This window comes from Loxodonta africana, chromosome 21 (genome assembly GCF_030014295.1).
Source record: "Loxodonta africana isolate mLoxAfr1 chromosome 21, mLoxAfr1.hap2, whole genome shotgun sequence".
In the NCBI taxonomy this organism is placed as follows: Eukaryota; Metazoa; Chordata; class Mammalia; order Proboscidea; family Elephantidae; genus Loxodonta; species Loxodonta africana.
The window spans coordinates 27624658-27636706 of NC_087362.1; the positions used below are offsets into that span (position 1 = coordinate 27624658).

The window sequence follows — 12049 nt, forward strand, 5'->3', positions numbered from 1 at the left end:
GAGCACCCTGCACACACTCAGATCCCGGCACTGGCCAGGGTCCCTTGGGAATCCCCACCATCAGTGTCCTTTCTTCTCCAGCACACTTCTACCTCACAGTAAGGAAGGCATCAGATGTGTCTGCCCATTGGCTCTGTGGTGTAGACAAGACAAATCGGCCTGAGGACAGCCTCCACCCTCACTGGAGGGACTGTGGCTAGCATTGTGTGGGACAAAGTCCGAGCCGACACCCATGGTTCCAGGTGGTTGAGGATAGCAGTCCAGGAGTAGTGATCTCAGCACCTGAGATGGATGGATCGAGGAGGTTCCAGGAGGCTATTCAAGGATGCAGCTGAGGCTGGGGGAGCAGAGCCCAAAGGCACTGCACAGGAAGTATGTCTAGCCTTGGCCATTACTGAAGAGATCCCTCATTCTGTGCTGGAAGGGAGGCCAGAACCAGGTGGGATGACCAAAAAAGGGCCATCAAAGAGCCAGGCCAAAAGCACCTTTCAGTTGCTGACCCATGTCCGGGAGGCTGTAGGGAGATGCATGTAATTTTATCCAGAGAAGGAGTATGGAGGGGTTCATTGGATGGTGCGGCTTGGGAGCTGCTCTGAAGACAGGGAGGATAGGAGGGGCAGCTATGAGAGTCCAGGCTCAACTTCTGGAATAGCTGTGAGTGGGAAGCAGGGGCCATGCAACAGACATGATTGGGTTCTTGCCACTTGTCTTACTTCTGTAGGGCTGCCTTAAGAGAAATACCACAACTGGGAGGCTTTAAAGTGCCAGAATTTATTGTCTCACATTTCTGGAGGGTAGAATCAGAGCATCAGCTCTAAGGAGAGAAGGGGGCCTACCCTTGTTCATAGCCCCAGCAGTTCCTTTGCATTCCTTGGTGATTGTCTTCACCCTGTGTGTGTCCCTGTGTCTACCCTGCTCTTTTTATAACACACCACTCAGAAATGATTAGGTGTAGAACCCACCCTACTCAGTATGACCTCATTACATGACAAAGAGTACCCTGGTTCCGAACAGGGTCACATTTACAGGTACAGGGTTAAGACTTAAACCTAATTTATTTTTTAAGGGGAGGGTGGAGAGGGTAGGGAGGTATTGGTGGTTCAATGGTAGAATTCTCAACTTCCATGTAGGAGACCTGGATTCAATTCCTGACAAACATGTCACCTGTCAATCAGTGGAGGTTTGCAACCTGAACAGCTTTCAGCAGAGCTCCAGGCTAAGTTGGACTAGGAAGAAACACCTGGTGAACTACTTCTGAAAATCAACCAGTGAAAACTCTACGGATTATAATGGCTTGATCCCCAACCAGTCATAGGACTCGAACAAGACAAGGCAGCACTTTTTTCCACTGTACAGAGGCTCACCATGATTTGGGGGCTGACGTGACAGCAAAGAATAACAAGAACTCTCCCATTTACAGAGTGAACATAACTTTGGGGGGGACACAATTCACCCCATAACACCACCAGAGGGTCCTTGCATTAGACACAGGGCCAAGCTTCAGGGAGCCTGAGATGGAACACGTTGTGCTCCGTAAGTGCTGCCAAATTGTGGCCCTTTAAACCACAAGGCTTTCATTTTGTGGAGCTGCTGGCAAGGAGCAAAGGGCCCTGGGTGTACCCTTCGATCCTCGCCTGAGAGGCCTTGCAGACAATGGCGTACACCACCTGCCAGCCCTATCCCAGCTAAGGAGAGAGCTCCCAAGATGCCATCGGTCTATTCACACACATGGACACCAAATAGAAGCCAGGACACGGCCAAGCAAACACAGATGAAGGCAGAGGAGACAGATGTCCAGAGGGATCTCCACCTGGAGATCGAAACTTGCCTGGAACTCTGAGCATGAGCACCCCCTTTCCTGCAGTTCTGCATGAAGCAAAGGCTGCCACGATCTAACCTCCACAGTGCCTTTGTGACCCATGGCTCAATCCCAGCACATGATGGCCAGGCCATGCAGGACGTCCATGGTGTGAAGTCCAAGGATGGTATCTAAGCGTGCCTTCAAGTTTGCAGGACTGCAGTTTGGGCAAGAAGAGGAGAGAAATGAGCACTGACATCCTAGCCCCTTCTTCATGTTGTATCCCACTGTCTAGCCCAGGCCCTGGTATGGATGTGGCCAGGGCTGGGTAGATGGCAAAGGTCAGTGACATGACCAATGTCACCCCACTGGCATGTGGAGTGGTGGGTCTGTGTCTGGACCTCTGGATTCCAGGCTAGTAACCTTCCCCAACATGACCAATATCACCCCACTGGCATGTGGAGTTGTGGGTCTGTACATGGACCTCTGGATTCGAGGCTAGTAACCTTGCCCCACATATGGCCATCCTCCAACCTCTGTTCCAATGTAGGCTGCAGAAGTTCAGGCCAGAGGAAAGAGACCAGAGGGGAGGTAAGAGCTTGTCCATATAGGATGTGAGAAAAGACCACACCAAGATGGGCCCAGTGGCACAAGGGAATACAAAGACAGACCCGGGAAGGCATGATGCACAAAATGCACAAGACCTAGCAACACATGGGCTCTCAGGCAGCCTGAGCTGAGCTCTCGAGCTGTATCCTCATCCTGATGGTAAATCACAGTCCTGCTGTTCATTATTCACTGCCCCCTAATTGCTGTGAGCATACTGTCCCCCTGAGAGGAGGATACTCATGTCACCACTGATATTGGCCTAGGTGTCCCATCTTGTTTCCAAAGTGTGGCTCCACCATTGCTCCTTTTCTCTTGCTTGAGATCAGCATGTTCCAGAAAGCACTTCTATTCCAGCCTGGATCCCAGAATAAAGAAGGCAATGACAACAGAGCCACACAGAGTCACAGACAACTGCAAGAGATATAGAAATGGGAGAGAAATAAAGCTATTATGCTACAAGCCATTTTCATTTGGGGGTTGCTTGTTACCATGGCATGTCCTAGCAAAAGCATTGTCAAAATGCTTCTCCAGTACTTGAGGTAACTCGAATAAGCAGTAAAAGATGACAATAACCATGCCTGATGTTTGCACAGTGTTTTGACTTTTCAGAGTTTTCTGAGACTGTCTTAGTGTTTTAGGGCTACTATAAAAAGTATCATTAAATGAGTGTCTGCAAAGAAGAGAAATATGTCTCACAGTTCTGAAGGCTGGAAGTCCAAAGCAGGGTCTTGACCATGTCGATTGCCGCCAAGGGCTCCCTCCATGCCTCTCTCCTAGCTTCTAGTGGCTGCCAGACATCCATGAAAATCCTTGGCTTGCTATCATATCTGCCTCATCATTCTTCTGTCTCCCTGTCTCTGGCTAACTTCTTTCCTTTTATAAGACACCTTTCAAAAGGGATTAGGACTAGGACACATCCTACTCCTGTGTGACTTAACTGATAACATGTTTTATAAGAGACCTCATTTTCTAAAACAAATTCAGAGTTACAAGTACAGGGGTTAGGACTTCAACATATCCTTTTAGGGAACACAGTTTAATCCACAACAGAAACCCTTCTCTCATTTCATGCTGATAATACCCCCTAAGAAGTAGGGGAGGGTGTGGAAGCTATACCACCGGTATTCAGATACCAGCACAGTCACCCACGGAGGACAGGTTTTAGCTGAGCTCCAGACTAAGACAGACTAGAAAGAAGGAGCAGGCAGTCTACTTCGGAAAAGCATTAGCCAGTGAAAACCTTATGAATAGCAGCGGAACATTCTCTGATATAGTGCTGGAAGATGAGCCCCCAGGTTGGAAGGCACTCAAAAGATGACTGGGAAAGAGCTGCCTCCTCAAAGTAGAGTCGACCTTAATGACGTGGATGGAGTAAAGCTTTCGGGACCTTCATTTGCTGATGTGGCACGACTCAAAATGAGAAGAAACAGCTGCAAACATCCATTAATAATCGGAACCTGGAATGTACGAAATATGAATCTAGGAAAATTGGAAATTGTCAAAAATGAAATGGAACTGAAATGGACTGGTATTGACCATTTTCAATTGGACATTCATATAGTCTACTATGCTGGGAATGACAACTCAAAGAGGAATGGTGTTGCATTCATCGTCAAAAAGAATGTTTCAAGATCTATCCTGAAGTACAACGCTGTCAGTGATAGGATAATATCCATACGCCTACAAGGAGGACCAGTGAATATGACTATTATTCAAATTTATGCACCAACCACTGGGGCCAAACAGGAAGAAATAGAAGATTTTTATCAGCTGCTGCAGTCTGAAACTGATCAAACAAGCAATCAAGATGCATTGATAATTACTGGTGACTGGAATGCAAAAGTTGGAAGCAAAGAAGAAGGATCAGTAGTTGGAAAATATGGTCTTGGTGATAGAAACAATGCTGGAAATCGAATGATAGAATTTTGGAAGACCAACGACTTCTTCATTGCAAATACCTTCTTTCACCAACATAAACGGTGACTATACACATGGATCTCGCCAGATGGAACACAAAGAAATCAAATTGACTACATCTGTGGAAAGACATGGTGGAAAAGCTCAATATCATCAGTCAGAACAAGGCCAGGGACCAACTGCGGAACAGACCATCAATTGCTTATAAGCAAGTTCAAGCTGAAACTGAAGAAATTCAGAGGAAGTCCACGAGAGCCAAAATATGACCTTGAATATATCTCACCTGAATTTAGAGACCATCTCAAGAACAGATTTGATGCATTGAACACTAGTGACCGATGACCAGAAGAGTTGTGGAATGACATTAAGGACATCATCCATGAAGAAAGCAAGAGGTCACTGAAAGACAGGAAAGAAAGAAGAGACCAAGGTAGATGTCAGAGGAGACTCTGAAACTTGCTCTTGAGCATCGAGCAGCTAAAGCAAAAGGAAGAATTCATGAAGTAAAGGAACTGAACAGATTTCAAAGGGCCTCTCCAGAAGACAAAATAAAGTATTATAATGACATGTGCAAAGAGCTGGAGATGGAAAACCAAAAGGGAAGAACATGCTCGGCGTTTCTCAAGCTGAAAGAACTGAAGAAAAATTCAAGCCTTGAGTTGCAATAGTCAAGGATTCCATGGGGAAAATATTACAAGATGCAGGAAGCATCAAAAGAATATGGAAGGAATACACAGGGCCATTATAACACAAAGAATTAGTCGATATTCAACCATTTTAAGAGGCGGCATATGATCAGGAACTGATGGCTCTGAAGGAAGGTGTCCAAGCTGCTCTAAAGGCATTGGCCAAAAACGAGGCTCCAGGAATTGATGGAATATCAATTGAGATGTTTCAACAAACAGATGCGGCGCTGGAAGTGCTCACTCGTCTATGCCAAGAAATATGGAAGACAGCTTCCTGGCCAACTGATTGGAAGTGATACGTATTTATGCCTATTCCCAAGAAAGGTGATCCAACTGAATGTGGAAATTATAGAACAATATCATTAATATCACACACAAGCAAAATTCTGCTAAAGACCATTCAAAAACGGCTGCAACAGTATACGGACAGGGAACTGCCAGAAATTCAGGCCGGTTTCAGAAGAGGACGTGAAACCAGGGATATCATTGCTGATGTCAGATGGATCCTGGCTGAAAGCAGAGAATACCAGAAGGATGTTTACCTGTGTTTTATTGATTATGCAAAGGCATTTGGCTGTGTGGATCGTAACAAACTATGGATAACACTGCGAAGAACGGGAATTCCAGAACACTTAATTGTGCTCATGAAGAACTTTTGCATAGATCAAGAGACAGTTGTTCGGACAGAACAAGGGGATACTGACTGGTTTAAAGCCAGGAAAGGTGTGTGTCGGGGTGCATTCTTTCACCATACCTATTTAACCTGTATGCTGAACAAATAATCCGAGGAGCTGGACTATATGAAGAAGAACAGGGCATCAGGATTGGAGGAAGATTCATTAACAACCTGTGTTATGCACATGACACAACCTTGCTTGCTGAAACTGAAGAGGACTTGAAGCACTTACCAATGAAGATTGAAGACCACAGCCTTCAGTATGGATTACACCTCAACATAAAGAAAAAAAAATCCTCACAACTGGACCAATGAGCAACATCAAGATAAACGGAGAAAAGATTGAAGTTGTCGAGGATTTCATTTTACTTGGGTCCACAATCAACAGCCATGGAAGCAGCAGTCAAGAAATTAAAAGACGCATTGTATTGGGCAAATCTGCTACAATGGACCTCTTCAAAGTGTTGAAGAGCAAAGATGTCACCCTGAAGACTAAGGTGCACCTGACCCAGCCATGGTATTTTCAATCACATCATATGCACGTGAAAGCTGGACAATGAATAAGGAAGACCAAAGGAGAGTTGACACCTTTGAATTGTGGTGTTGGCAAAGAATATTGAATATACCATGGTCTGCCAAAAGAACAAACAAATCTGTCTTAGAAGAAGTACAACCACAATGCTTCTTAGAAGCAAGGATGGCGAGACTGTGTCTTAGGTACTTTGGACATATTGCTTGGCAGAGTACAGGGTCAGCGGAAAAGGACATCATGCTTGGCAGACTACAGGGTCAGTGGAAAAGAGGAAGACCCTCAACGAGGTGGATTGACACAGTGGCTGCAACGATGGGCTCAAGCATAACAACGATTGTGAGGATGGCGCAGGACCAGGCAGTGTTTTGTTCTGTTGTGCATAGGGTTGCTATGGGTCGGAACTGACTCAACGGTACCTAAAAACAAGAAGTAGGAGTCACTGTCTCAATTTTACTGCTGAAGAAACAAAGACTTTAAAGAGGCTTCAGCATCCTACTTGTGGGTAGGATGCAAGAACTTGAACTCAGGTATATGGACTCCAAAGTTCATATGCCTTCTACTATCCCACACTGCCTTTTAAGAAGATTTCAGAAAACTATCCTGACCTCACTCCTGCAAAAGGGGAAAAGCAGGACTCAACCTAACCACTAAGAATCAGACCCTGAGGAGATTCCTCCAGCCCACAGAAGACAGAGTGCCCTAGGAAGTTCTTTGAAGACACCATCTATTTGTTTCCTAAACAAGTATTTACCAAATGGAAACTTGGCCCCAGATGTCACTAGGCATCAGGCACACAGACAGGGCTTCTGCCTTCAAGAAATTTGGAGCGTGGGGACAGAGGCAGGCATCAAGTACGTAATTCCACAATTATTTAAGTACAATTGTGGTAAGTGGTATGAATGAAAACTATGGGAGGCTACAAGGTCATGTAACAGAAAGAAGTGTACGCAGTATATGGGTTTAGAGAAGGCTTTCTTAAGGGAGTGCCCTTGAACAATTCCCATAGAGGAAGGATGTTGTCGAGCTCAGATCTGCTCATCAACACCTGGTCTCCTGTCCTTTTTGGCCAAAGAAAACTAAACCTGCTAGACACTGAGGATGAGTAGGATCACATGGGATAAAACTTTTACAACACATTAAAGGATAATTTTTCGTAAGGGTATAGTCTTGACTCTCATATAGATATATAATGAACACATTTCAAAAATTGTACTTAACTTGTTAATTAAGATGTTCCACCCAGTTCAAAGTAGAATTCAAAATCCTATTCTTACACAGTTAAATCAGAAGCATTAAGATAAATTTATAGGGAGGCGGAGCCAAGATGGTAGAATAGACAGACGCTTCTGGCGAGCCCTCTTTACAACAAAGACCAAAAAAAAAACAAGTGAGTATCTTCTGTGCCAAGTGGGGAGCCCTGGGCATCAAAGGCAAGCTTAGACAACGAACTGAGGGGCAGGAGGAAGAAGAGACCATTCGAAGTAGAGAGGAGTTACCAGACCTGAATCGCGGGGAGCCCTCACACACCATTCCTGGAGAGGTGTCGGCGATGGCGGGCTGGTACTAGGGTTCGGCTGCAGTTTCCTCAGGGAGAAGCAGCCAGCCACACAGCCAACTCACACCCCTGGAACCTGAGATTAACGGTGCTCTTGACAAAAGCTAAGTACTTGTGTATATTTTACCGTACCCCCACCCCCAAGCCGGCTGCAATGGCTGAATCCCTGGGCCTGAGATAGGCACTGGTGAGCACCTACAGCCATCCTCCTGGCCTTGGGGAAGGAAAAAATTTGGAATTGGGAGGAAAAGGTAATTTGCTAGCTTCATTAAATGGAGGAGCTCAGGACAGAAGCGGCTCCTGTCCAGGCATAAATGGTCCATGGACTTTGAGTACCTTTCCCCTCTGCATGGTCCTGTGTGGGCCTATTTCAGGGGAATAGGCCCTTGTTGGCAGACTCCAACCATTTCAGCTGTGCGGTGGAGAGGTAGGTTTTTGACGTGTGACATTGTTTTGCCTATTAAACAAGGTCCTCACCTACCCACATCAGAGACCTAAGGACTGGTAGCTCCACTCAGGTCACCCAGCCACCCACAACAGGGGTCCAAAGATAACTGGTAACTCCCAGTCTGTACAACCAAAAACTTTGGGTGCCCATGGTCCATCTGCAGAACCCACCCACCTGCACACTCTAGGGAACAGGGATGTGTTTCCCTCAGAGACACTCGGGGGTCAGTTCCCAGCCCCCTGCCTTGTTCAGAGTGTGACCCCCTGCTGCAATTAGATACCGGTATATATGCCAATCACCCCTACCCCTCTAAGACTGCAGGACACACCCTGTACCACACACTTGATGATCAGCTACCTGGAAACCTGAGCTGAATTCATACAAGAAAACTGAATGGACTCCTAGACTGATATACCTGATAACAGCTCTAGTGAGCTGGGGACTTTACATCAGAACTCCAAAGGTGAAAATAATCAAGCTAGCTCACTCAAGCAACCCATAGGGGTGTACCAAAACAAAACAAAGCAAGCAGCTATGACACAGTAAGCAAGCATAAACTAATACAATAACTTACAGATGGCTCAGAGACAACAGTCAATATCAAGTTACATAAAGAAACGGACCATGATCACCTGAACAGGCTCTCAAAACAAAGAATCCAGGGATCTTCTAGACGAAAGTACATTCCTGGAATTACCAGATGCAGAATACAAAAGTTTAGTATACAGAATCCTTCAAGACATCAGGAAGGAAATGAGGCAATACACAGAACAAGCCAAGAAACACACAGCTAAAGCAATTGAAGAAATTAGAAAGATTATTCAGGAACATAATGAAAAGTTTAATAAGCTGGAAAAATCCACAGAGAGACAGCAATCAGAAATTCAAAAGATTAACAATAAAATTACAGAATTAGACAACTCAATAAAAAGTCAGACGAGTTGAATTGAGCAAGTAGAAGCTAGAATTTCTGAACTCAAAGATAAATCACTTGGCACTAATATATTTGAAGAAAAGTCAGATAAAAGAATTTTAAAAAATGAAGAAACCTTAAGAATCATGTGGGACTCTATCATGAGAAATAACCTACGAGTGATTGGAGTACCAGAAGAGGGAGGGATAACAGAAAATACAGACAGAATTGTTGAAGATTTGTTGGCAGAAAACTTCCCTGATACTGTGAAAGATGAGAAGATATCTATCCAAGATGCTCATCGAACTCCTCATAAGGAAGATCTGAAAAGAAAGTCACCAAGCCATATTATAATCAAACTTGCCAAAATCTAAGATAAAGAGAGAATTATAAGAGCAGTGAGGGATAAACGAAAAGTCACCTACAAAGGACAGCCAGTAAGAATAAGCTCAGACTACTCGGCAGAAACCATGCAGGCAAGAAGGCAATGGGATGACATATTTAAAAAATTGAATGAAAAAAATTGCCTGCCAAGAATCATATATCCATCAAAACTGTCTCTTAAATATGAAGGTGAAATTAAGACATTTCCAGATAAACACAACTTTAGGGAATTCGTAAAACCCAAACCAAAACTACAAGAAAAACTAAAGGGAGTTCTTTTGTTAGAAAATCAATAATATCGGGTGTCAACCCAAGACTAGACCATTGGGCACACCAACCAGAAGTCAACCCAGACAGGGAAACCCAAAAAAACAAAGCAAGATTATTAAAAAAAAAAAAAAAGCTCAAAAGAGGGTAACGGTGATATTATTATATAAGAGAAGAAAACATTAAAATAATAAAGAGGGACTATGAAATGCAATCATACACCTTCCATATGGAGAGAAAGATATGGTGATACAAAGAAATAAAAGTTAGTTTTAAATTTAGAAAAATGGGGTAAATAATAAGGTAACCACAAAGGAGACAAACTACCCTACTCATCAAAATAAAATACAAGGGAAAAATACAGACTCAGCAGAAACAAAATCAACAATAACAAATACGAGGAAAGGACAATATATAAAGAAAATCTACTCAGCACATAAAATTAAGTGGGAAAAAGAAACTATCAATGACACACACAAAAAAGACATCAAAATGATAGCATTAAATTCATACCTATCCATAATTACCCTGAATATAAATGGACTAAATGCACCAATAAAGACACAGAGAGTGGCAGAATGGATTAAAAAACAAGATCTGTCTATATGCTGCCTACAAGAGACATATCTTAGACTTAGAGACACAAACAAACTAAAACTCAAAGGATGGAAAAAAATATATCAAGAAAACAAGAATCAAAAAAGAGCAGGAGTGCCAATATTAATTTCTGGCAAAATAGACTTTAAAGTTAAATCCATCTTAAAGGATAAGGAAGGACACTATATAATGATTAAAGGGACAATACACCAAGAAGATACAACCGTATTAAAAATTTATGCAGCCAGTGACAGGGCTGCAAGACACATAAAACAAACTCTATCAGCATTGAAAAGTGAGATAGACAGCTCCACAATAAGAGTAGGAGACTTCAACATGCCACTTTCAGTGAAGGGCAGGACATCCAGAAAGAAACTCAATAAAGACACAGAAGATCTAAATGCTACAATCAACCAACTTGACCTCATAGACATATACGGAACACTCCACCCAACAGCAACCAACTATACTTTCTTTTCTAGTGCACATGGAACATTAGAATAGATCACATGTTAGGTTATAAAGCAAGCCTTAGCAGAATCCAAAACATTGAAATATTACAAAGCATCTTCTCTGACCATAAGGCCATGAGAGTGGAAAGCAATCACAGGAAAATCAGGGAAAAGAAAACAAACACTTGGAAACTGAACAATACCCTGCTCAAAAAAGACTGGATTATAGAAGACATTAAGGATGGAATAAAGAAATTCAGAGAATCCAAAGAGAATGAAAACACTTCCTATCAGAACCTTTGGGACAAAACAAAAGTGGTGCTCAGAGGCCAATTTATATCAATAAATGCACACATCCAAAAAGAAGAAGGGGCTAAAATCAAAGAATTATTTTTACAACTTGAAGAAATAGAAAGAGAGCAACAAAAGAAACCCACAAGCACCAGGAGAAAACAAATAATAAAAATTAGAGCTGAACTAAATGAAATAGAAAACAGAAAAACAGTTGAAAGAATTAACAAGACCAAAAGCTGTTTTTCTGAAAAAATCAACAAAATTGATAAACCACTGGCCAAACTGACAAAAGAAAAACAGGAGAGGAAGCAAATAACCCAAATAAGAAATGAGATGAGCAATATTACAACAGACCCAACTGAAATTAAAAGAATCATATCAGGTTACTATGAAAAACTAAACTCAAACAAATTTGAAAACCTAGAAGAAATGGATGAATTCCTAGAAACACACTCCCTACTTAAACTAACACAATCAGAGGTAGAACAACTAAACAGACACATAACAAAAGAAGGGATTGAAAAGGTAATCAAAAAAACTGCCCCCCCCCCAAAAAAAAAGCCCTGGTCCGGAGGGTGTCACTGCAGAGTTCTACCAAACTTTCAGAGAAGAATTTCAGAACATAGAAAAGGACAGAATACTACCAAACTCATATTATGAAGCCACCATACCCCTGATAACAAAACCAGGTAAAGAAGCCACAAGAAAAGAAAATTATAGACCTATATCCCTCATGAACATAGATGCAAAAATCCTCAACAAAATTCTAGCCAATAGAATTCAACAACATATCAAAAAAAGTAATTCACCATGACCAAGTGGGATTCATACCAGGTATGCAGGGATGGTTCAACATTAGTAAAACAATTAATGTAATCCACCATATAAATAAAACAAAAGACAAGAATCACATGATTTTAT

At 42.7% G+C, this 12049-nt stretch overlaps 2 gene segments (V, D, J or C); both read left to right on the top strand.

The window, feature by feature from the left end:
• LOC104846692 (immunoglobulin heavy constant gamma 1-like) overlaps window positions 1-12049 on the top strand; it is a 398675-nt gene that overhangs the window by 220536 nt on the left and 166090 nt on the right.
• The window catches only part of LOC135228350 (immunoglobulin heavy constant gamma 1-like), a 441642-nt gene that overhangs the window by 219521 nt on the left and 210072 nt on the right, over window positions 1-12049 (top strand).